This window comes from Bidens hawaiensis, unplaced genomic scaffold (genome assembly GCF_021521415.1).
Source record: "Bidens hawaiensis isolate Kalapana, Puna unplaced genomic scaffold, B.hawaiensis_p1.1 tig00046196_1, whole genome shotgun sequence".
Classification (NCBI taxonomy): Eukaryota; Viridiplantae; Streptophyta; class Magnoliopsida; order Asterales; family Asteraceae; genus Bidens; species Bidens hawaiensis.
The window spans coordinates 1-27971 of NW_027498243.1; the positions used below are offsets into that span (position 1 = coordinate 1).

General features: G+C 37.6%; 1 pseudogene; it reads right to left on the reverse strand.

Moving 5' to 3' along the window:
• Positions 1–455: 455 nt before the first annotated feature.
• On the reverse strand, positions 456–27902 carry LOC143596273 (ethylene-responsive transcription factor ERF017 pseudogene; annotated as a pseudogene).
• Between the last annotated feature and the right edge of the window lie 69 nt (positions 27903–27971).

Here is a 27971-nt window from a genome sequence, read left to right on the forward strand (position 1 = left end):
TATCCGTATTACAAATGACAGATCCTAACATATTTAATCTGGTTCCATCCTTTGATTGATGGAACAGTTTAAATCCTCAAAATCAGTAGACAATCATTGATAGCATTTGTACATTTCATAGGATCCATTATTTCAAATAACAGATCGTTTAGAAACCAAAATCATTAATTCTCTCTCCCAAAAACATTTAAACCTTTTCCTTTTCTTGTTTTTTTCTTTTTTTTTTTTTTGGATTTTGAAAAACAAAATCTGTTTTCTAGCTCATCTAAATAGAGTTATGTTTTATATCCCATTGCGTTGATGAATAAGGAACACAAGGCAACAATCATATATCTATACTACTTATAACGACTCGATCTCGCTCTGTCCATCTCAAAATGTTTATGACCTACCCATGCAAATGCACATACAAAAAAGCACCTGCTGCATTCTTATATTATATACATATAAATATTTTAAAAACTCCACAGGAAGGACGGATCCTCTGAGTAAACCCCTTGATCATAAACCTCTTCTCCGTAATCAACCGTAAATGGCGGCTGAAGCGGCATGAAATAGTCATCAAACCCTGGAAATATCCATAATCTGGAATGTGGTTTACATGATCACCAGCATCCATGAGAAACGAGGATGGAGATGACACAACATCCATGGAGGTGGAAGCGTGTTGATTATCCGAAACTTCGGGATCTTGATCATGCAACTCGTGTGATGATGAGGATGAAGGAATGTAGGAGTTTGCGAAGCGAGCAGCGGCAGCTTGTATCTCAGAAGGGTGAAGGTCAGTGCCGCCAGGAATGTTTGGAGGTTGATGTGGGAAGTTGAAGTTGGCATTGTTTCCTCTTAGACAAAAGAGGGCGGCATCGAAAGCACGAGCGGCTTTTTCGGGTGAATCGTAGGAGCCTAACCAGATTCTTTCACGGCTGTTGGGTAGCCGGATTTCCGACACCCATTTTCCCCATTTCCTCTTCCGAACACCTCTATATTTTGCGTCATCGCTTGGGTTTCTTTTGCTTCCTTCACCCGCCCCCTGTAGCAGCTTTTTTCTCGGTGACGGACCTAGGATTTTTTTTCATGATAGACTATCGTGTTTTTTTAGCATATAAGTAAATAAGATTGCCGGTGTGGGTATGTTGTGTTTGTTTAAATGTTGTTGAGTTGGTATTTATAGTTTCCTCTTAAATTGGATACTGGATAGAAAGGTCAATGGGACGTGTTGATGGTCAATTCATCTAGAAGAACATTCAATGCCAGATGGCATATCAATTTGTGTTTAGGGTTACGCGGTGACATCATTACTAAAGAACCACCACTTTTGTTTTTACTAAATAAATTCTCACTCTAGGAGTCAATTTCAGACTTCACATCCAACATACTCCAAGTACAATCCCAACAACAAAAGCGTTATTTTTCAATAAGAGAATGTTAAAAATCTCTTTACAACGCTAAATTAAACAATGTGCATTGAGCGATAATTTAGAGCGACACGTGGGGACGTGGGCGAGAACGTCACCCCCGACGATAAGAGTGGTGACAAAGGTGGTGGGGACATGTATTTGTGCATGGTGTGTTTTTGGGTTTAATATTGTTATATTAAGTATGTGTGTAATATATGCATACATACATACATATATATATATATATATGTATACATGCATGCATGCATACATGTGTGTATGTATGTGTGTGATGGGACTACAAAACCACTACACCTCTAAATGAAAATCACCCTCTGCTAACTTGGCATCATGTATCAAAAATCGTCTTAATTTTGTAGTCCTCCACTACACATAGCCTTACTTTTATCGTTTGTGTTAAAACCCCACCACTAGTAGTCTAAATACCATTATAAGTTAGGAGTCACCTATACCTACTTTTTTAATTAAAAAAAATTACTATAACATGTCATGGATGGTTTTGAGATACATGTAAAATCTAGCTTTTATATGAACTAAAATTATTATTATTATTATTATTATTATTATTATTATAATGAGATCTTACCTATAACTATAAGACGGGATAAATGATATAAAAATGTCTTCATCTACAGGCACATAAGATGAGTTAACTAAAAGTATAAAATATGTTAGTATAAAATACTAATTGTGAGACGAAATCAAAATAAAGATAACGAGTGAATTTTAAATATTCTAAAGAATGACAATTATACTTTATATATACATTTATTAACCTTGATGTGCATAAGAGCTTGTACATCGTGAATATTTTAGATATTTTTCATTTTCTTTTTACTTGTAATCTTATACTTTTCATCTATCACTTTTAATTCTTACATTTTTCATTTTTTACAATTTTGTCAAACAAACATTTCTAATTTCTAACCCCAACACTTTTCTCGATTAATGACCCCGTCACAACGCGCTAGTCCTAAGTTGACTTAGTTAATATTTTCTACTTTTTACATTCCGGTCTAATATTTTTATATTAACGCGCCGTAAGGAATGGCTGTTGTTAAGTGTGGTTCCAACACCACCTTCAACAAGCGGTTCAATAAAGCGTCTTAACGTTACTTTCTTATTTGTTTACTAGTTTAGTATAGTAGCAATTAATATTATGATAAACATACTTATACATTATACATCATGTATTTTTAATAATAAATAATTTCTTAGTAATTAAAAAATAAATTTCTTAGTATTTTCAATTTTTATTGACAAATGTTAATATATAAATATCATAACATTTATATATTTAAAAAGGAAAATTACGTGACAATTGAAACTCAATGAGAAATATGCAAGGATGGACCTTATTAGGTGTGGGGAGGGGTCCTGTCCTCTAATTTTAGGCTTAGAACTTCTAATTTTAAGTTTTACCGATAACATGGTTGAAGTAAGGAGATATAAGTGTAGTAAGATCAATGTTGGTTTTTCTCGCCAAAAACCGATGGAGGAGGTGTTGGTCATTATCTTAGGTGAAGCTAGACAGGTCCAGCCCGGGGGGCAGGGTGGTCGACGGCCTTCGGCCCGACACCCCGTTAGGCCCGAAAATTTTTAAAAGAAATTTATATGTATTTTTAGGAATAAAAATACGTATATTCAATGTTTCAACTCAATTACATAACTACTTGCTTGCTCTAGTGGCAAATGGGTATAACTTCTAACCAAAAGGTTGTGGGTATTAGTCTCACTTGAGACATTCTTGAGCCTATTTTTATAAAAATAAAGTTTTTTTACACAACTTAAATCATAACCAAGTTAACATATTTATAAATTGAATTGTTTAGATCCAACAAAATGCTCATTTTACTTATAACCCAAAAAAAATTTCGTTTTCGGTCCAAAACTTTTTCGTCTTCTCAAAGCGGACGCTGATTTTTCTATTTCCTTGACTATACGGTGGAGAGATAAAACTAGTACAATCTAACATACTCTATCTATGTACAATAAATTTGTTCAAATCTTCATGAAACAATAATGTATTTTTAGTAAAGATTTTCTATTTTTAAAACCTTTTTGTGTTATATATAAATAATTTCTTGATATTATTTGATGATCGTTACTCTAAATTCAAGTCATTTTTACTTCTCATATACTGATATGGAAAAATTTTATTGGTGTATGGTAATGAATATAAAAATTTGCTGTTACGGCCATTCAAATGAAAACTTTTTGTTTTGTCACTGGAATCAGTCTATAATTTAAAAGTAAAGTTTCATCACTGGTAATAGACGTGTAAATCAATGAAGTCTTAATAACAACTAAAATGATATTTACTATTTTTTTAACATCCAACCAAACAAACTTTATTAATTTAATAAAATTATCGTTATAAACAAACTTAGAAGATTTACTGTGCGTTACACCGGGTTAATGTTATTGACAGTCGCACTCATACAACTTATCAAATCATTTTTCCGTTTGAGAGTCAATGTGAATTCAATCGGTGCTGGGTTACGTAACTAGTACTAACACCCCCCCCCCCCCAAAATAAATAAAGAAAAAATAACTTCGTTAACGCAAAAATGCGACAATTTAATATAACAAAACACGCGCTGTAATTACGAACCAATGACACTTCGGTTGATATATGGTTACGACGCCAAAGATAAAGCAAACCATGCATTCGTCCATACCCAAATACAACAAGTTAACAGATTTAATATATAAAAAATGTGGCGAAGAAAAAAATACGCACGTTGCACTTAAGAACTTATATCAACGGTAAAAAAAATCCCGTATTTTACGGCAGCGAATTTAACCGACGTAGATTTAAAAACGAAAAACAAATTGAAAGCAAATAAAAAGGTCGATCAACCACGTTAGGCCACGTAGACCAATCACGTGGTTGTGTCACCAAACTTCTTAAATATTACTGCATATGTCCAATTAAAAGTGTCATGATTTAAAAAATACAAAGTTTAAGGTATATTAAATGATTACTTTTTTTGCTTAACAAATAACAATAATGCCCTTGAAAATTTGGGCCATCAATATTATTTATTAAGTTTAAGGTATACTAAACATGAAAATTGGCTAATAAATTTTGAAAGTGAACAATTTGTAATGGGACAAATAAAAAAGAAAATATAGACACTTAAATGGGACGGATGGAGCATTATATATAATAATTAAGAAGTTTGGCGATGCAACAACGTGATTAGTCCACATGGCCTCACGTGGTAGATCGGCGTTTTTATTTGCTTTTAATTTTTTTTGTTTGATTTTATATTTGTGCTGGTTCGCCGTCGTAAATACGGGTTTTTCTTTACCGTTGATACCGTTAAATGATTTCGTCCAATTCGCGCCAGCTCGGGTTCGCAACCTAATGTTTTTTCTCCGTGGACGAATTCGCTTCAGGTAATGGCCACAGCGCGTGTATTGTTTTGGTTTTCGTCACGGTCTATTTTATGTATTATGTTAATTTGTTGTATTTGGAGTATGGACAAATTAACGTATTGCTTTAATTTCTGTGTCGTAACCTGATACCAGTGGAGCTCGTGTCAGTTCACCACCACAACACATGGTTTTCTGTGTACGATTTAGTGCCGACAACATTGATTCTGAATGAATTCACGTTAGTTTGCAAACACAGTGCGCGGGTTTTTGTATCACTTTTTTTCTCTTAATTCGAGAATCAATTAATTCGTATCAGTTCGCAACTGCAACGTGCGTGTTTTTTTTGTTCGCCACAATTTTTTTTGTATTTTAAATATGGTAAATTGTTGTATTTGGGTGTGGACGAATTTATGGTTTGCTTTATTTTTGGCCTCGTAACCAGATACAAACCGAAGTGTCATCGGTTCGCAACCCCAACGCATGTTTTCTTATGTTAATTTGTTGTATTTTTGTGTTAACAAAGTTTTTTTTTTGTGTGTGTGGGGGGGGGGGAGGGGTTATTACTGGTTTCGTTACCCACCCCCGATCCAATTCACCTCGACTCGAAGACGCACTACGTGATTTGATAAGGTGTACGAGTACGATTGTCAAAAAAATCAACCTGGCACAACTGCTGAGAATCTGGCGTTTTGGTGTGTTTTTTACCAGCGTTTAATACATAACATTAGTATGGCACGAATTTTGAAACCTTCTACAATTTGACAGTTGAAATCAACTGCTACATTAAATAGAAACAATTTTTTTCCTATACAATTCATCCACTCTCCAATCAAAACTCACACTTCACAAACTCTCTACAAAATCAAACCTATAGATCATCCACTTATAAATACAACCATTTTTTTGTCATCGACTGACAAGCCGATGACGACATGGAGGAAGACGCGATTACGAGTGCGGTTTTGCTAGCGACAAATTATATGGGTTCTCTTCATTCTCCTCCACTCTTGGTTAAAACACAAGCATATATTGAACGAGACCGTTTGGCCACGAACACTTGTTTGATGGAAGATTACTTCGCTGAGTCGCTGAGATACAAGAACTTTTTAGGGGTCGATTTCGGATGTCAAAACGTTTATTTTTGCATTTTTTCGAAGATTTGGAGCGCGAGCTTGATTACTATAAGAAAAAATCAGACGCTTCGAGGGACGCCTACTGAAACACGACCGACATCAACGACGAGTACTTAAAGATAGCCGATAAAACAACCCGAGACACCTTGTAGTATTTCTGCTACGATATATTTCAATTTTAAAATACATATATATCTCTTGTAGTTTTTTTTTTAAATTGACTTTAATTAATTATTTTATATATAAATAATAAAGATGTATGCTCTACATGATCTAAGAACGCCAAATTGTAACGACTTAGAACGAATTTACAAAGCGCATGCAAGAGTGTATAGTTTACCCGGCATGATCGGGAGTATAGATTGTATGCACTGGAAATAGGCTAACTGTCCAAACGCATGGCGAGGTCAGTACAAACGAGGTGACCAAAAATGATGTAACGATTCCGGCAAATCCAGCTATACCCTAACCGGAATATACTATTTACGTGTTATTTAATGATGATTATATGAGTTATAGCACATTGATACGAATATATATGGTTCACAGTATGAATCATACTCAATTATATAGTGAATCGTATTGGAATTACAATTAATCAATGATCGGTTATTGAAACCCGAACGAATCGGGAATTTCATCATAGACGAAGTATATAATGTTTAGTGATATTTACGAAGTATTAATGCTTCGGGATAGGTGAATTATAGCACAGAAAAAGGATTTCGATTTAATGGTACGTCGGTACGCTAAACGAAACCTTTAACACCAAACCAAGCAAGAGACGATCAATCAAGCCGAAAAAGATGCGTAATTATTAATAAAATGATGTTTTAATGTCATGGGCTAAGTTTTTAAAGTTTTTAAATCAGTTTTATGTAAATTTCATTTTGACCCGAAAAACAACCATTTTAGGCTCGTTTTAAGCCGAATTACGAGTTTAAACGAGAAACGAACTGAACCAGATTATCCACAACATTATCTGGATTGTGTAATCCAAATGTGTGGCTAATATTGAACTTGTGGGGCCCTCCCACCCCACCATCTTGGCCGGCCCCTTTATGCACACACAACACACACTTCTTTTCTTTTTCTAACACCAAAAAACTCACAAATTCCCTCAAATCTCTTCATATCTTTCAAGTATACAACCAAGGTCATCAAGTTTTAACCAAAATCTTCAAGGTATAACACTTGTTTTGAAGCTTGAATCTTGTTTTTAATTTCATAATTCTTGAGAAAAGGAAGTTTCATGTGAAAAATGGGTGAAAACCCGAGATGAAACCGATTCTCGTGTGATCAAAGGATGTATACAAGTTATACAAAGGATTTTGATCCAAGTAATTAGTTAAAAGTGTTTAGAATGAATTTTTACGGTTGAAATCTTGTCAAATGAGTTTTCCATGTGAAAGACGGGTGAAAACCCGAGATGAAACCGACTCTTGCATGATCAAGAGATGTATACATGTTATACAAGGGATCATGGTCCAAGAAATGAGTAAAAAGAGTCGGGAATGGATTTCTACGGTTAAAACCTTTGTTTTTACTTAAAAACCGACACTATGAAAGAAATGGTTTGATTGTTGGTATAGTTTGCTTGGTATAGTGTTATGGGGCTTGTAAGTGTTGTATCTAGTGGCTAGCAAAGGCTAGAAACCGAGATCCTTGCGATCTAAAGCTAGAAAACACAAGATAGTTCGGTTTTAGTGCGTATATGAGATTTGGACAGATTTTCGTGTGCTTAGAGTCGGGTCACGAAAATTCATAGAGATGATCTACACATGAAAATATAAGATCTGTGAATTTTTGGTAATTTTTGGATAAAAGATGAATATTTGGTGAATTTAATGCTCGGTTTTGGCCAAAAATAGTGAAAAATAGCAAAACATGATGAAAAATTCCGGAAAATTTAAGATACGCTTTTTATAACATATAAAAGTCACCCACAAAATTTGAGCTCAGTTGGAAAAGTCTAAGTAGGCTTTTCGGTGAAACGAGTTCTAGGGCTTTCTAGCTCGGTTTTGGGTGAAAATGGCTTGAAAAATAAGTTTTAAAATCTGGAAAAATTCCAGAAAGTTATGAGGATGATAGAGATCATCCCAGAAAAATTTGGGATTTTTCTAAAGTGTTTTGTTATTTTTGATATATTTAGTGTTTTAATAAGATTTAAAAATAGATAAATAAATGTAAATATAGGAAAATAAATCTGGAAAAATTCCAGGAAGTTATGAGGATGATAGAGATCATCCCAGAAAAATTTGGGATTTTTCTAAAGTGTTTTGGTATTTTTGATATATTTAGTGTTTTAATAGGATTTAAAAAAAAATAAAAAAAAATGTAAATATAAGAAAATAAATCTGGAAAAATTTTACAAAATTCCTTACTGTCAAATTAAGTTTTGTGCAAAATTTCAAGACCCGAGACTAATCGGGTAATTATTTGTGCTAAAAAGAACATAAAAACAAGTTTTTAAAGCTTAAAACGTGTAAACCGGCAAAGTTCGCATAAGCGAGCTGACTGGTACATGAAAACTCTAAAAATGGACTATTTCATAAATCTAAGTAAATTAAGTAAAAATAAATCATCCGAAAATAATTCGGATGATTTGGGTAATTTTACCCGATTTTACCGTTTCCGGCACCGAAATACCGGAAACGGGCCCCACGGCCAAACGGGGTGTCAAACCGAGCTATAATTTCATCACCTTAACTAAATTGACTGTCAAACTCTAAGCAATGTCACAATCTGAGTCCTTAGAAGTGTCACGGGGTTAACATTGTCCCCGAATCGAGTACAGTACTGGGTTAACAATGTTCCCAGATGTACCGATTGATACGTATTTAAGTTATGGGAATTATATAGTAACGACTAGATATTATATTACAGATCCAGGCACGTAGCTGTTCCTTATATTACTCACCGACTCACAAAAAAGTGAGTTTTCACGAGCCCCTTTTAATGAATTGTTTTAATTATATTTTCCCGGGGCGGAAAACATGTCTTATTTAAAGTATTTAAGTACATACCGATCGTATGGAAATACTTGTACATTTATATATATATGGTCTGATGCACAGAATATATAAAATGTTTATCATGTGTTATTGTTCTGGGGTAACATAGTTCCCAGGGGTTATTATTGTTCTGGGGTAACATAGTTCCCAGGGGTTATTATTGTTCTGGGGTAACATAGTTCCCAGGGGTTATTATTGTTCTGGGGTAACATAGTTCCCAGGGGTTGTTATTGTTCTGGGGTAACATAGTTCCCAGGGGTTGTTATTGTTCTGGGGTAACATAGTTCCCAGGGGTTGTTATTGTTCTGGGGTAACATAGCTCCCAGGGATATTTATTGTTCTGGGGTAACATAGTTCCCAGGAGTTATTATTGTTCTGGGGTAACATAGTTCCCAGGAAGTTAAATGAAATGTTCTGGGGTAACATAGTTCCCAGCATGATTATATTGTTAATAAATGATTATTAAAATGATTTGTCAGTGTTTATTTAAATTAGTGAAACTCACCAACTATTCGTAGTTGACCCCGTTTTCTTTACATGTTTTCTAGGTATGCCCAAGTTGGAATGATTGATATGTGCTTAACTATCTGTGTTACCTGTTGGAAGCTTGCTGCTCTATGTTTTGTAATGAATTTATTAATGTCTTATCGGTAAAATATGTGTGTAACACCTAGACAGTAATGAAACTCGCAACAATGTAATATGTTATAAATTAAAGTAGTGGTATTTTCCTTATAAGCAATGCTGTTGATATCAGATGTGTCTGTGGCATCCCGTGTACGTTTCCGCTGCGGTTACGGGGTGTTACAGAACTTGGTATCAGAGCCATTGGTTATAAAGAATTAGGATGTCTGAAAAAGATACCTAAAATATAACCAGTAGCTCAAGTATTATAGGATCTGAATATCAACTAATAATATATTGTGACGAGATCGGGATGAACTTGGATGGACAAGTGGGTTATTATGGTCCGGAACATAATAACAGACTTGTCTGCACGAGGGAATTCAGGGGAAGTCACGGGGAATTTAAAAAGGTAAAATTGGCAACATATGTGTAAGTATATGATAATATTATTATGTGGTAAAATTGTATAAGTAAATGCATGTTAAGTTGATTTTGAATTACACTATAAAAAGGGACTATATGTTTGTTAACTTGTGTGCAGGTAAAAATGGCAAGAACACCTAGTGTGTCGACGGAAGAGGACCCGGAAGAGGTCAGTTCCGGGGCCTCTGGAAGCCCAAGTGTAGCACCCAGCTCCGAGCCTTCGGAGGCTAGTCATAGTACTTCTAGACAGACCACCCCAGCTAGGAGTGCTAGTTTACCCTCCCCTGCTAGGGTTACCAGGTCTCCTACCCCGCCCGCACCACAGACCGCCCCGATTCCCCCCAGACACGGTCCCCGCCTCACGGCGCGGATCAGTGCCCCGTATGTTCCGCCCACCGTTACCCCACCCAGATCCACATACCACCGGGGCGAGTCTTCCCGCCCCCAACCCGAGCCTGCGACCCTACCTGTGTGGGGTCTTCCGAGGCAGGAACGGGACTTGGCGGCCTGGCTACGTGTTCTCACCGAACAGGTGAACGAGCACTCTGCCGCCCTGGTCGTGGGGGTACAGAGGCGAGCGTACCTCGGGGATAGCATACAGGACCACCAGTATGCTATTAACCAGTTAAAGAGGGAGTGCTCATACTCCCACTGGTTGATCGACCAGATGGAAACCCGAATGCGGGTTATGGTGGCGGTGTTGGTGGTGCTGGTGGCGGTGTTGGTTGGGTTGGTTTACCACCATGTGTAGATGTGTTAGATGGTAGAATCTTGAACCGCTTTTTGATACTCCGTGTAAGTAGTTAGTGGTGATACTAACACGGAGTGAATCTTGTTTAGTTATAGTACTACCACTGGCCCCTAGGGTGGGTCTCTTGTAGGGCATATCACTATAGATACTTTTGGGTATCATTCAAGCACTGACCCCTTTACGGGTTATGTCGAGATGATACCGACATAGGGCCCTTGTAATGAAACTAGTTATGTAATGTTGACTGAAAGTATGTAAATTGATGTTTGTGTAATATGAATCAATGTTTACTAATGAATGAAGTATGTATTGTGTTTTATATTTTGAGATGGTATTGATTATATATATTTCTTTGATGATTGTGTAGAATGGCACCGAAACGATCAACGAAAGTATCGGAAGTAGATGTGAGCCGTTTGATTGCTCAACAGTTGGAGGCGGCGATACCGGATATAGTATCGCGCATCGCCGCCAGTATTAATAATTCATCTAATCCAACCCCTCCGAGCAATCAAACGCCCATAAATAATGGCGGGGAACATAATGCTAATCCTCCACCTACCGATAACACGATTCCGAGTAATGACGCACCGCCTACGGTGGTCGCTACCGACAGTAATGGTCCTATACCTACTGTAGAGACCAACCGCACTGGACCATCCAGGGGTTGTTCAATCAAAGACTTTATGTTATGCAAGCCTTTAGAGTTTAACGGGTCGGAAGGACCGAATGGGTTAGTGAAATGGTTAGAGAAAATAGAGTCAGTGGTGAATATCAGCAACTGTCCCGAGGATTGTGTCGTTAAGTACGCCACCTGTACGTTCACAGACCATGCCTTGACATGGTGGAACACCATAGTACAGACTCGAGGTCAGGCGGCGACAAACCGCATGACCTGGACAGAGCTTAAGGATCTTGTTTTGAAACATTTCTGCCCAAAGAATGAATTGCAGAAACTGGAAAATGAGTTGTGGAATCTGGAGATGAAGGGGGCGGACCACTTGGGTTATACCAATAGGTTCAATGAACTGTCACGATTAGTACCATGGTTGGTCACCCCGGAGACGAAAAGGGTGGAACGTTATATTTGGGGACTTACTCCAGTAGTGAGGAGTATAGTCAACGCGGGGGGACACCGGACGTATGAAAGTGCAGTGACACAGGCTGGCATAGTCACGTATGATTTCTTGCGGAGCGGATCACTAAAGGTGACAGGAGAATCCGCTGGGGGAAAACGGGGTGCGCATGATCATAGAATCCAAGAAAAGCAGCAAAGCAAACGAGCTAGGCCCGCTGCCCAGAGCTATGCCATGACTAGTTCGGGCGGAAGGCAAGAACCGCAGAAGGGAACGTTTCCTAGGTGCGGGAAATGTGGTTACCACCATAGTGGCGTGTGCAAGGAGGTGGTGTGCCACCGGTGTGGCAGGGTTGGACACTACGCACCAAATTGTAAGACAAATCTGAACAACCTGAACCGACAACCACAACCTATTCGGGCGCAACCATTTAGAACTCAACCAGCCCGACAGCAGAACCCGCAAGGAAACCAGATGGTGACCACTAGCCGTGCTTGCTACGAATGCGGCAGCACGGATCACTTCAAAAGGAACTGCCCGAAACTGAATCAGGGAGGAAACGGGAGACAACTCGCGGGTCAGCCATCGTCGTCCAATCCGGCGCGAGGCCGAGCATTTGTGATGGGAGCGAACGAGGCGCGCCAGGACCCCAGCGTAGTGACAGGTACCTTCCTCGTCTCTGATCATTACGCTTCTGTATTATTTGATACAGGCGCCGATAGAAGTTTTGTCTCCGTTAGATTCCTTTCGATAGCAAACCTTCCTATTGGTGAAACCATAGAACCCTACACCGTAGAGGTCGCTAACGGTAAAACCATGATAGTTAATCGGATTGTTCGGAATTGCCCTTTTATTCTGAGCGAACAATCCTTCCTGATTGACTTGTTACCGGTAGAATTGGGTAGTTTTGACGTGATAGTGGGAATGGATTGGTTGGCACGTAATAGGGTAGAAATAAACTGTGAAAAGAAAACCGTCAAGATCCGGGTGTCGGATGACGAGGAGGTATTAGTGCAGGGAGAAAAATCCGGCACCATGATACCATTTGTATCCCACCTCAAGGTGTTGAAATATATACGTCAGGGATGTGTGGCGTATCTAGCGAGCCTGACGGCCGCTGATTCTGAGGAAAAACGGGTGGACGATATTCCCGTGGTACGCGAATTTCCACAAGTTTTTCCAGAGGAACTTCCTGGATTACCGCCAACCCGACAAGTCGAATTCAGAATCGACTTATTACCTCAAGCTGGCCCTGTTGCTAAGGCCCCTTACAGACTTGCACCGTCCGAGATGCAAGAACTATCCAACCAGTTGCAGGAATTGTTGGATAAGGGGTTTATACGTCCCAGTTATTCCCCGTGGGGTGCACCTGTACTATTTGTGAAAAAGAAGGACGGAAGCCTTCGAATGTGCATTGACTACAGGGAATTGAACAAATTAACCATCAAAAATAGGTATCCTCTTCCCCGAATCGATGATTTGTTCGACGAACTACAAGGTGCGAGCTATTTCTCAAAAATTGATCTTAGATCGGGATACCACCAAGTTAGAATTCAAGAGGAGGATATCCCAAAAACCGCGTTTCGAACTCGCTACGGCCACTACGAATTTCTAGTTATGCCTTTTGGGCTAACAAATGCGCCAGCGGTGTTCATGGATCTCATGAACCGAGTCTGTAAACCCTATCTCGACAAATTCGTCATTGTATTTATTGACGATATTTTGATATATTCAAAAAGTAAAGAAGAACATGAGCGACATTTGAGGTTAGTTTTGGAGCTTTTGGATCAGGAGAAGTTGTATGCAAAATTCTCCAAGTGTAACTTCTGGTTACAAGAGGTGCAATTCCTCGGTCACGTTATAAACCACCAAGGAATACACGTTGATCCGAGTAAAGTTGAAGCAATTAAGGATTGGCAAGCGCCTAAATCTCCAAAGGAAATCCGCCAATTCTTGGGCTTAGCTGGATACTATCGTCGATTTATAGAGAACTTTTCCAGCATCGCCCAACCTTTAACCCTCCTGACTCAAAAGGATCGGAAATATGAATGGGGTGAAGAGCAGGAAACGGCATTTCAAACGCTAAAGCAAAGATTGTGCCAAGCGCCAATCTTAAGTCTCCCCGACGGAGACGATGGATTTGTTGTATATTGTGACGCATCCCGTAAAGGGTTAGGATGTGTGTTGATGCAAAATAAAAAGGTCATAGCCTATGCGTCTCGACAGTTAAAATTTCATGAGAAAAACTACACTACTCATGACTTGGAACTGGGAGCAGTCATCTTTGCACTTAAAATCTGGAGACACTATCTCTACGGTACAAAGTGCACCATATTCACTGATCATAAAAGTTTGCAACACATATTCGATCAGAAAGAACTGAATATGAGGCAACGAAGATGGGTCGAGTTGCTGAGTGACTATGACTGTGACATACGATATCACCCCGGCAAGGCTAACGTTGTAGCCGATGCCTTGAGTAGAAAGGATCGAGTCAAGCCACTACGTGTGCGAGCGTTGGGGATGATAGTCCAGTCGAACCTTTCAGATTTGATTCGAGTCGCTCAACGCGAGGCGTTGAAAGAGGGCCAATTGGATAAAGAAGGACTTTACGGGAATGAGAAGAATTTCGAACATCGTGTGGACGAAATTCTTTATTTCAAAAATCGGATTTGGATCCCGACCCTCCATGACCTTCGTGATTTGATCATGGATGAAGCACATAAATCGAAATATTCCATACATCCGGGATCAGATAAAATGTACAAGGATGTGAAAGAATTTTACTGGTGGCCAGGTATGAAAAAGGATATAGCCACATACGTCGGCAAGTGTACGACGTGTGCGAGAGTTAAGGCGGAACACCAGAAACCCTCGGGAATGCTACAACAGCCGGAAATTCCCGAATGGAAGTGGGAGCAGATCACAATGGATTTTGTGACACATCTCCCCAAGACACCCCGAGGTCATGATGCGATTTGGGTAATCGTGGATCGATTAACCAAATCGGCACATTTTATTCCAATTAGGAATACTTTTAACACCGAGAGACTTGCGCAAATTTATATAAATGAAATAGTGTCTCGTCATGGCATACCCATCTCGATCATCTCCGATAGGGATAGCCATTTCACCTCCAAACTTTGGCAAGCTGTCCAAGAAGCATTGGGAACACGTATTGACCTAAGCACAGCTTACCACCCTCAGACCGATGGTCAGTCTGAGAGGACCATTCAAACTTTGGAGGATTTGCTTCGTGCTTGCGTACTGGACTTTAAGGGAAATTGGGATCAACATCTCCCACTCGTTGAATTTTCCTATAATAACAGTTATCACAGCAGTATAAAGGCAGCACCTTATGAAGCATTGTATGGGCGGAAGTGCCGATCACCACTTTGCTGGTCTGAAGTGGGTGACCCGCAGGTCATTAGATCGGATCTGGTCCAGGAGACGACCAGCAAGATTCTTGAAATTAAGAACAACCTGAAAGCCGCGCGGGATCGGCAGAAGAGTTATGCTGATACCCGTCGAAAACCGTTGTCATTTGAGAAGGGTGAAAAGGTATACTTGAAAGTATCACCCTGGAAGGGTGTGGTTAGATTTGGCAAGGCGGGGAAGTTAGCCCCGAGATATATCGGACCATTCTATATTATTGCAAAAATCGGTCCTGTAGCTTACCGATTAGAACTGCCTGATGAATTAAGTGCAGTTCATAACGTGTTTCATGTGTCGAATTTAAAAAGATGTCTGGCGGATGAGACATCGGTGTTACCCTTAGAGGGTGTTCAAATAAGTGATAGGCTCAACTTCGTAGAGGAGCCCGTCGAAATAGTGGACGGTAAAATCAAGCAACTTAGACACAATAAGATCTCGTTGGTCAAAGTTAGATGGAATTCGCAACGAGGCCCAGAATTTACTTGGGAACGAAAGGATGAATTTCGGAAGAAATACCCCCACCTATTTCCTCAAAAGGAAGTAGTTGACGCGTAAAATTTCGAGGACGAAATTTTTATAACGGGGGGAGAATGTAACGATTCCGGCAAATCCAGGTATACCCTAACCGGAATATACTATTTACGTGTTATTTAATGATGATTATATGAGTTATAGCACATTGATACGAATATATATGGTTCACAGTATGAATCATACTCAATTATATAGTGAATCGTATTGGAATTACAATTAATCAATGATCGGTTATTGAAACCCGAACGAATCGGGAATTTCATCATAGACGAAGTATATAATGTTTAGTGATATTTACGAAGTATTAATGCTTCGGGATAGGTGAATTATAGCACAGAAAAAGGATTTCGATTTAATGGTACGTCGGTACGCTAAACGAAACCTTTAACACCAAACCAAGCAAGAGACGATCAATCAAGCCGAAAAAGATGCGTAATTATTAATAAAATGATGTTTTAATGTCATGGGCTAAGTTTTTAAAGTTTTTAAATCAGTTTTATGTAAATTTCATTTTGACCCGAAAAACAACCATTTTAGGCTCGTTTTAAGCCGAATTACGAGTTTAAACGAGAAACGAACTGAACCAGATTATCCACAACATTATCCGGATTGTGTAATCCAAATGTGTGGCTAATATTGAACTTGTGGGGCCCTCCCACCCCACCATCTTGGCCGGCCCCTTTATGCACACACAACACACACTTCTTTTCTTTTTCTAACACCAAAAAACTCACAAATTCCCTCAAATCTCTTCATATCTTTCAAGTATACAACCAAGGTCATCAAGTTTTAACCAAAATCTTCAAGGTATAACACTTGTTTTGAAGCTTGAATCTTGTTTTTAATTTCATAATTCTTGAGAAAAGGAAGTTTCATGTGAAAAATGGGTGAAAACCCGAGATGAAACCGATTCTCGTGTGATCAAAGGATGTATACAAGTTATACAAAGGATTTTGATCCAAGTAATTAGTTAAAAGTGTTTAGAATGAATTTTTACGGTTGAAATCTTGTCAAATGAGTTTTCCATGTGAAAGACGGGTGAAAATCCGAGATGAAACCGACTCTTGCATGATCAAGAGATGTATACATGTTATACAAGGGATCATGGTCCAAGAAATGAGTAAAAAGAGTCGGGAATGGATTTCTACGGTTAAAACCTTTGTTTTTACTTAAAAACCGACACTATGAAAGAAATGGTTTGATTGTTGGTATAGTTTGCTTGGTATAGTGTTATGGGGCTTGTAAGTGTTGTATCTAGCGGCTAGCAAAGGCTAGAAACCGAGATCCTTGCGATCTAAAGCTAGAAAACACAAGATAGTTCGGTTTTAGTGCGTATATGAGATTTGGACAGATTTTCGTGTGCTTAGAGTCGGGTCACGAAATTTCATAGAGATGATCTACACATGAAAATATGAGATCTGTGAATTTTTGGTAATTTTTGGATAAAAGATGAATATTTGGTGAATTTAATGCTCGGTTTTGGCCAAAAATAGTGAAAAATAGCAAAACATGATGAAAAATTCCGGAAAATTTAAGATAAGCTTTTTATAACATATAAAAGTCACCCACAAAATTTGAGCTCAGTTGGAAAAGTCTAAGTAGGCTTTTCGGTGAAACGAGTTCTAGGGCTTTCTAGCTCGGTTTTGGGTGAAAATGGCTTGAAAAATAAGTTTTAAAATCTGGAAAAATTCCAGAAAGTTATGAGGATGATAGAGATCATCCCAGAAAAATTTGGGATTTTTCTAAAGTGTTTTGGTATTTTTGATATATTTAGTGTTTTAATAAGATTTAAAAATAGATAAATAAATGTAAATATAGGAAAATAAATCTGGAAAAATTCCAGGAAGTTATGAGGATGATAGAGATCATCCCAGAAAAATTTGGGATTTTTCTAAAGTGTTTTGGTATTTTTGATATATTTAGTGTTTTAATAGGATTTAAAAAAAAATAAAAAAAAAATGTAAATATAAGAAAATAAATCTGGAAAAATTTTACAAAATTCCTTACTGTCAAATTAAGTTTTGTGCAAAATTTCAAGACCCGAGACTAATCGGGTAATTATTTGTGCTAAAAAGAACATAAAAACAAGTTTTTAAAGCTTAAAACGTGTAAACCGGCAAAGTTCGCATAAGCGAGCTGACTGGTACATGAAAACTCTAAAAATGGACTATTTCATAAATCTAAGTAAATTAAGTAAAAATAAATCATCCGAAAATAATTCGGATGATTTGGGTAATTTTACCCGATTTTACCGTTTCCGGCACCGAAATACCGGAAACGGGCCCCACGGCCAAACGGGGTGTCAAACCGAGCTATAATTTCATCACCTTAACTAAATTGACTGTCAAACTCTAAGCAATGTCACAATCTGAGTCCTTAGAAGTGTCACGGGGTTAACATTGTCCCCGAATCGAGTACAGTACTGGGTTAACAATGTTCCCAGATGTACCGATTGATACGTATTTAAGTTATGGGAATTATATAGTAACGACTAGATATTATATTACAGATCCAGGCACGTAGCTGTTCCTTATATTACTCACCGACTCACAAAAAAGTGAGTTTTCACGAGCCCCTTTTAATGAATTGTTTTAATTATATTTTCCCGGGGCGGAAAACATGTCTTATTTAAAGTATTTAAGTACATACCGATCGTATGGAAATACTTGTACATTTATATATATATGGTCTGATGCACAGAATATATAAAATGTTTATCATGTGTTATTGTTCTGGGGTAACATAGTTCCCAGGGGTTATTATTGTTCTGGGGTAACATAGTTCCCAGGGGTTGTTATTGTTCTGGGGTAACATAGTTCCCAGGGGTTGTTATTGTTCTGGGGTAACATAGTTCCCAGGGGTTGTTATTGTTCTGGGGTAACATAGTTCCCAGGGGTTGTTATTGTTCTGGGGTAACATAGCTCCCAGGGATATTTATTGTTCTGGGGTAACATAGTTCCCAGGAGTTATTATTGTTCTGGGGTAACATAGTTCCCAGGAAGTTAAATGAAATGTTCTGGGGTAACATAGTTCCCAGCATGATTATATTGTTAATAAATGATTATTAAAATGATTTGTCAGTGTTTATTTAAATTAGTGAAACTCACCAACTATTCGTAGTTGACCCGTTTTCTTTACATGTTTTCTAGGTATGCCCAAGTTGGAATGATTGATATGTGCTTAACTATCTGTGTTACCTGTTGGAAGCTTGCTGCTCTATGTTTTGTAATGAATTTATTAATGTCTTATCGGTAAAATATGTGTGTAACACCTAGACAGTAATGAAACTCGCAACAATGTAATATGTTATAAATTAAAGTAGTGGTATTTTCCTTATAAGCAATGCTGTTGATATCAGATGTGTCTGTGGCATCCCGTGTACGTTTCCGCTGCGGTTACGGGGTGTTACAAATGACCAACAATCAGTCTTCATGCTATTGCTTCATATGGCCTATGGATTTGGCCGGCTTTCTTTGGTGTCACCGGTTCCAACAATGACATAACGTCTTAGAACATCCGCCTTTAATGGAGGGTTACATCTCCAATACCATTCCCGTAGCTTCGTTTTCGAAAACGATAACCACTATTGGCACGGTTACTATTTGGGTGACGAGATATATCTAGAGTATGTGATTATAGTGAAAACGTTTAGAGACCTGATCAATGAAAAAATAGATTATTTTATGAAAGTGCAAGAGTCCTTGTGAAAGGACATCGAGAGGTGTTTTGAGGTTCTTCAACAACGCTGACATTTTGTTAAAAATCCATGTCATCTATGGTCGTTGGAAATAATGAAAAACGCTATATATACGTGTACCAAATTCCATAAAATGATCATCGAAAACGACAGTCGAACAATATGTCAAATTTATATGCTAGGCGATGATCCACCACCAACGCCTGTAACTTTGAAGCAGAGACTAGAAAACGCGTATTTTGTGCGTTCAAAAGAAATACATAACTCTCTTATGGCTGTTTGGTCTAACATGCTTAGATGTTTTGACACCTACCGGGTGAAAATGAAGACGGAGACGACGACGATGCTAATGAAGACGAGGACGACGTCGACGGTGGTGCTAATGAAGACGATGACGAGGGAGCCGAGTAGTTTTTTTTTATTTTCATGTAATGTTTATTTATTTATTAAATGAAATATTATTTGGTTAGTTTTAATTATAAAATTAGAAATGCAAAAAAAATTAATAATTGCGACAGAGTTATGAGAATAGTCATGATTACACTTTATTTTTACAAAATTTTTGATAAAACTAACAAATATATGACATAAAATATCTAAAAGTAAGACATTTTAACTATACATGGTTTAATTACTAGGAGAACAAACACACACCTAATGTAGATATAAAAATTCAAGTATTAACTATAAGTACGTGGAACAATGGCTCACATTCTAAGCATGACAAAAATCTTCTTGTCTTTTCTTGCAATTTGAAACGTGAATTTATGACCGGGTGGGCCTAATGTCTTTCTATATATGTAGTCACTCTCACATTTAAATCAATCATTTTCTAAGATAATTAACTCATTCTCTTAGTGTAAAACTTCTTTATAAGTTTATTCTAACTTTGATTTTATAACATTATATATGTAGGTCATCACCGACTTTTTTACTTTTGTGATATATACTTCGTATGACGGAACTCACTTCTGCAATAGTAAATGATCGAAGAGAGGTTTGCCACACTTTTACTATATATTCAGAGATGCGTTTCCATATTCATCACCCCGACAACCTAATACCGCCACATGTGAAGGAGGAGAAGCCCCTTCCAGTCTCTCAGTATATGAGAATATATGTGCGATGACTCTCCTTGTCTTCGTTTAGTATTCGTTAGTCATGATGAGTACTATATAACGCTCATGTCACAAATTAGTAATGTGTAACCTTTTACAACTTAACTAAATATTTAAAGTATATGTTTGTAGCTACCACATTACCTCTTTGTGTTATTATAGAGGTTATATATATCGTCACTTAAAATCTATATTTGAACCGTGTGAGGTTATATATATAGTCATGACGAGGTTTTATTATCAAGCATTTCTACCACTATCATGCCTTTAAGCACCTTGGCATGAAATTTAAACTACACCGCCACACGTGTAAACTTTAAGAACTAACTACACCCATTTATCTTCGGTTCCTACCCCGAACCACGGATTTGAACATTACCTACCCAGCATATCAGGAACCCATGCCCCGGATTTTAACATTACTTACTCAGCATAGCAAGAGCTGCGTGTTAATGTCTAAGCAACCATACCTAAATACATAGTTTGCTACAAACGTGTAATTGACACCCTTGTTTTGAACCACTCTTTATGGTTTTATTTTAATAACAACTTCGAAAATTGGTCCTTGTATTTTCTTTTAAAATTTTCCCTAACAGATCGAAATGCATCAATTAATACCGTTAACTAATGCTAAGTGAGATCATAAATTATTAGCAGTCAAGTCAACCTATCAGTACACCTCTTAGAACACGAACTTCGGATTGTATTCACAGAATATTTTAGGACCAACATACTAGCACGCCTTAGGGCGTTAGATTAAGCCCCTTGTGACGCACCTTTTACACAACCAAGTTATCAAGTGACTTTTCGTTCTTAACGTTAAACTCAAGATTTATACAATTTAGCTTAATGGGTGTTTGGTTTATCACGTATAAGTGTTAAACCTTAACACCATACCACATGAATAGTTTATAGGACTCCTTTTAAAAGTCCTATGAGATTCATTGATGTCATCATAAAACCTGGACGTTTTATGTAACCCTCTTTTCACTTCCAACTCTTTTAAGAAGTCATAGGTTTCAATTGAAGGTTTTCATTTGCAATCAAAATTGTTATGCCTTATTATACATCTTGATTATCCAAACCCCCCCACCCCACCCCAACCCAACAATGTTTAATCCATGACAACGGGGCCAACATGAGGGGTGTGCGAGCCAAGGGTGCCGCAACCCATCTTTTTCACAAACACACACACACACACACACACACACATATATATATATATATATATATATAAAATAGGTATTATTAGATAAAAGCAAAAGTATTATGTTAAATGAGAGTTTGAAAAAAAAGTAGTTTGTTAAATTTTATAGAAATCTCATATATATTTCAAGTTTTGAAGTTTCTATGATAAGCAATTACATATTAATCAAATAATAATAAATATAAAAAAATTGGCTCAATCATTTATCATAGTTTTTGGAATAAGAAAAGCAAAATCATTTGAAAAAAATATATAAATTAAGGACATGGCTAATTTGTTGTTTATCTCTACCTTTTGCTAGTCGTTGTAATGAAATGAGATGCTCCATAAAAAAAGTTTTATACTTTTATCAGTTTATGTATGATGCCGTATCACTATCTGAGCATTAATAATTGTATGAATATGATAAGGGGACAAGGAGGCCAGTTGTTATCTTTGACTAATGGAATGTCTCAATACTTGTGTGAAGTAGACTACTATATACCCCACCCAGCCACCCCTAAGGCTGAGGGGTGTGGAGCGCGAGAGGGGGCGCGTGAGCCCATCCGCTCGCGCCCCGGGGCGCGAGCACCACACCACCGAGGCGCGAGAGGGGCGCGAGAGGGGCGCGAGCACGCAGACCAAGGCAGGCGCAAGAGGGCTAGCGGGTGAAAATGGGCGTAAAGTTGGCCTGGGAATGCGTGAAGAGCCGTTGGGGCTTAGAAATAGAGCCGTTGGCTCTTTATTTTTATTAAAAAAATTTTTTTTTTCTCTATAAAACCAATATCACATACCACCCAAAACCAATATCACATACCAATATCACATACCACACCCAAAACTCAAAATCACCCCATCTTCCAAACCTTTTTTTAAAAACATGGCTGGAAATTGGTACCCAAACCCAGATTCAGATTACAGTTACGACGATTTATGGTCGGCACCCGGACCAACCGATGTTTTATTCGGGGTCGCAACAATCATCCGGCTTTCAACCATCCAACATACAACCGTCTCCTAACTTTGTTGTTCCGGAGACACAAGAACCAGAAGGTGAAGGAAGGTCTTTTGGACAAAGGTTAGGGAGACGTTCTATTCGCTCGTTGGGAGTACAGAGCGGAACGCCGATATGATTTCGGGTCGGTGGACCGAAATCAGAAAATTTGTCGGCTTGTTTACTAATCTGTTCAACAGGAACGCCGGTCGTATGAGACCAAGTGGCAGTGACGATTTGGCGGTTTATAATTTCAATGTCGAAGAGTGGAAGCAGGAGTGCCTGCGGAGGTATGGGACGGTGAAGACGTGGGACGATGTAAAGGTGTGGGAGAGGTTGAGAAGGTGTTCTAAGTGGGTTGAGCTGGTGGCGCCGGACCTTGATGCGGAAGTAGGGCCGAAACGGACTAAAACTAGTTCGTCTGGAGCGTATAGCACTTCCGCCGGGTCGGATTGCCGGGTTGGATTCGACCTAAACGTTGCGGGGGAGGAAACGTCTTCACCGCCGAGGAGGCGGCCATTGGGAAGGGACGCCAGGGGGAAAAAACCGGCTGAGGGGGAAGCCGTAAACATCGCCGATCTTGTTGAATCCCTCAATAAATTCAACAAAACCATGGAGGTGGTCTCTAATGACAAAAAGGAAAAAAAAAGAATGAGAGATTTGGACTTCCTTACAAGAGACTTCAGTAACCTAAATCCGGTCGACCAAATGCTGATGGAAAAACAAAAGGAACGTATCCGGAAGAGGTTGATCGAAGAAGACCAAGCCGAAGAATAAGAATAATGTTTTTTTTTAGTACTTTAATTTTTTTTAGATATTAATGTGTTTTTTTAATTAATGTGTGTTTTTTTAAATAATTTATGAGTTTTTTTAATAATACGTTTTTTTAATACATTTATAAAAAAATAAAAAAAAAACCGCTCGCGCCCCCTCTCGCGCCCCTCCACACCAGGGCCCGGGGCGCGAGCACCACAACCAACACCCATCTTATCAAGTTTCTCTCTCTGCCATACGTCACAATATTATTGGCTGGAGCCCCCACTCGCGCCCCCTCTCGCGCCCCCCACACCCCTCAGCCTAAGAAGTCCCATAACAAAATAGTTGACCCATAACTAAATATATATTATTTTCCATACCCCATTCACATTTTTAATTTGGTAACACAATTTCATAATAATAATAATAATAATAATCAAGGTCAACCAATAATTTATAGTCTTTCTTTCCCTTGAACTATCAACACACTGCCACTACGCGATTCCTACACTTGCTTCCAGTTCCATAAATACGTACTAGGTGATGTAGTCTGAAACCAAGAAGCTAGGCAACCCACATATACATCAAACTTAATTTCAAAATCAAATTTGACGACTTTCGAGCTCAGCATGCATGCATAGCTGGTAATTGAAGGAAAAATATATGAACACATAGATATTCACATAAAGTTCCTCGCCTCCTTCTCATTATTTTCACAGTATATAGATACAATAGGATCACTAAATTAGAAGATAACATTTCTATATATGTTAAGTAATTACTTATTAATCAAATAATAATAAATATAAAAAAAAAAAATTGGCTCAATCATTTATCAAAATAAAAACCACATGATTAGTTTAATCGAGTTGTCAACTACAATGCGTTTGTGTGTTTTTGTTTAATTGATTATTACATGATAAATTGCAAGATGTTTATTGTTATTGTTTGGTGGACTCATCCCCATCCTCATCCTCATTTAGTATGATCATACGCCGTTCGGATAACAAACTTTGAGTTGGTAAAAAGACATTATTTGATAAATTGATTGCAGTAATTACCGTATCCACATTAGAATTGTTTATATATAAATATGTGCGTGTGTGTGTGTAAAAACTTGTGTTGATCACTCAACAATTTTTGTTGACAAATATATTATTTTTAGGGATAATGGTTTTTAATACTCCCAAGTTTCACTCATTGGACGATAACACTCCCAACTAACGATTTGTCTTCCACCACCCCCCAACTTGTAACATATTTTCTTATATCACTCCCGAACTTAACGGATCCTAACTCTGTTAGTATTTTTGCTGACATGACATGTTTTGCTGATGTGGCATGTTATGTAGAAAAAAACCTTATTAAAAAAAAGGAAAACCTAACAACGAATATTATATATCTATACTATATTATGATACATATAGGAATAACCCAAAACTCTTAAAATTAAGAGTTACTAATCTTAATGCACAATGTGCAACTTGGTAATGCAATCCCTTGAAAACTAGCATATCCCGCGTATGTCATAAGGGGTGATTCAAAATTCAAAAAAACCCCTAAATTTGAATCCATTTTCATGCCTCCTCAAAACCCACAGCTCATAACTCATCTGAATCTCTCTTTCAAACTCATATGATTCAGACTCTATTTGAGATAATCACAAGCATGAAGCTTCAGTTCATATCTCATTTTCCCTGCTACTCACACTCTTTTTCTTTGGTGAACCCTACACATCACACTTCATAGATTCAACCAATCTCATAAAATTTTGTTCATCTATTGGTGAATTTGTAAATTGATGGATTTAATTGAACTGCTATAGGTTTCTTTGGATCATTGGATGTGGCAACAGATTATTGTTCAAAGGCAAACAGTTCACGTTGTTCTTTTAGGTTTTTCATCGAACACCTGGTGTGCAAGTTAAAACATTTTGGGGAAGATAGAATTCTACACACCTCTTGATTACACCGCATTTCACCTGTCACCATACATTTAAGGTAAAATTGGTTTTATGGTATGGGTCATTTGTGGGGTACTTTTTTTTTTTTTTTATCTTTTATTTGTTTTTTTTTTTGTGCGGATATGAGTAGTTATTTTCCAGTAGTGGAAACATCGAAAAGTTTGTGATGCAATGCAGCGAATCATATGAGTAATATACTCTTACAAGGAAGGTGAGTGATTATGTTTTTTCATGATTGTTTTATAAATTAACGTGCTTTTTCGGTTTTGTTTGGCAATTTGAACACCAAAATTTCATATTTCTTGTAGTACATAGATGAAGAATAGGAGAAATACCGTTTGAAGATCTAAAAGGTATGGTGAATGGACTTATTTTGGTTGCATCATGTTTGGTATAAAAATTCAATTCTTTGAATATGACTGTAAGGTTGTTGACCGGTTTAAAATCTTTTCGACTTCAAGAACGGTCTCATTTTTTTGGGTCAATATATCCTCATTCCGTTCTATGTAGGGGTGTAAACAAGCCTCGACTCATTTAGCCTAACATAGCCTGACTTGAGCTTGGCTTGGCTAATTTTGTGCTTCACATCGAACGATCAGGTCCTAGGAAATTTATTTAAACTCGAGTTCGGTTCAGGCTTTTAGTTTACATAAAATAATTATTTTGTTTATATATATTATAATCTTTTATATTCAGTTTTGCATGAAACAATTTTTAAGATTTTCCATCAGTGGTCAATAAATCGAAGTCTAATACAAAGTTTTGAAATTTGAACACAGGTTGGAGCTATTGGATTGGCCTGGTGGCAACCGGATGGTGAGATGGGTGTGGAACTATAATAATCGGAACCTTCAGGTAATTACACGATCTATAATAGTTGCAGGTAGATGTGACATATATTTAATGTGTAGATTGTTTGGGAACATGTTTTTGTCTTTCTAGGTAATTGGCTCCAGGATTCTTGTTTGGGAACTATAATAATTGGAACCTTCAGGTAATTACACGACTTTGTGTCATTCATTAAAAGAGCATTCTTTTTTACTTTACTCATGCTATATAAGTTGTAATGTACAAGTCTTTGTGGCATGGCTTTAAAGTTTAAACTCCAAAGTAAATTCCAAGTTACTGAGCTCGCGCAAAAAAAAGTCAAGTTTGTTATTAGTTTGTAAGTACGAATGAATATGGTTTGTGTCAAATTGGGTAATTTTTAGTATAGGTCAAAATTGGCTTGTGTCAAAACGAGTAAGAAGTTTATATCCCCATTACATTGAGTTATGACTTACAAAGCTGTCTTTATAGTATTTAGAATTTTGGGTATCTGACATATTATTAATTTTTATTTTACTTTTATCAGGTGCAATACAAATCAAGTTATGGTTGCTAGAGCATCATATGTTTTTTTGGGAGTTGGAAGACATGTCAAGCACCTCTTTCAGCTAATTCATCTTAATTCAGATCGTATTTGAGAAGAATTGTATTTTCACAAGCTAAAGTTAGTATATAATTTGAATTATTTTGATCAAATTGACATTTGAAATTTGTAATCATTTGTGTTCAAAAGTTTCTAATGGATATTGCAAGTGAATAAAAGCTTATTTAGTTTTAAATTTTCTAGCCACAGATTTTAATTGTTAACAAAGTCAATCAATTTTGAATTAATATATATATATATATATATATATATATATATATATATATATAAAGCTGTTGACGGTAGAATTTGGTTTTTGATACATCACATTCTTTGCAAACGGCCGAAAAGAGTGTTATTGACTTATTGTCAACTGTAGGGTCAAACGCATTTGCAGCAAGGGCATCCAAATTGCAGATTTAAAAACCTTAGGGTATTTAGGGTATTTTGTTTTTGAAAGTGTAAGTGAAGATTGTTTTTTAACCAGAATGTACCTTGCAGCGAAGTACAGTAATAGGACGGATATTAACTTTCACAGCACAGCAGCGCAAAGTTTACTAGTTTAGTCATAGTCCTGTGCTTTCAGGTCAAACTTTTGCTTTTGAATCAAACCAAATAAAGATGGGCAAACCCATGAATATTGATAGTTTCACTCGTAAAAGTTGAAATTAGCAAATTAGGATTTTGTACAACGGTTGTAGTTAGCGTCGGTAACACATGTTATTGTGGCCTCCAGCGGCAACACGCGACTCCAAGTTCATACAGGTTATTAAGAGTATCGTAAATTGTTGTTGCCGCCGCATCGCGCGGGTTTTTACTAGTATATATATATTACACACACACACACACACACACAAACACCACCACTGTCTACACCATAACACCACCATCATAAACCTCCACCACTTCGGCCTCTATCGCCACCTTCACCACCACTGCCAGCCTCATTACCTTCACCACCACCGGCCTCCACCGCCTCCATCACTGTCGGTCAAAATCCCAAACTCAAATGTGGTTTCCCCCGCCTCTGCGTTTTCCTGGTGCGTTCCAC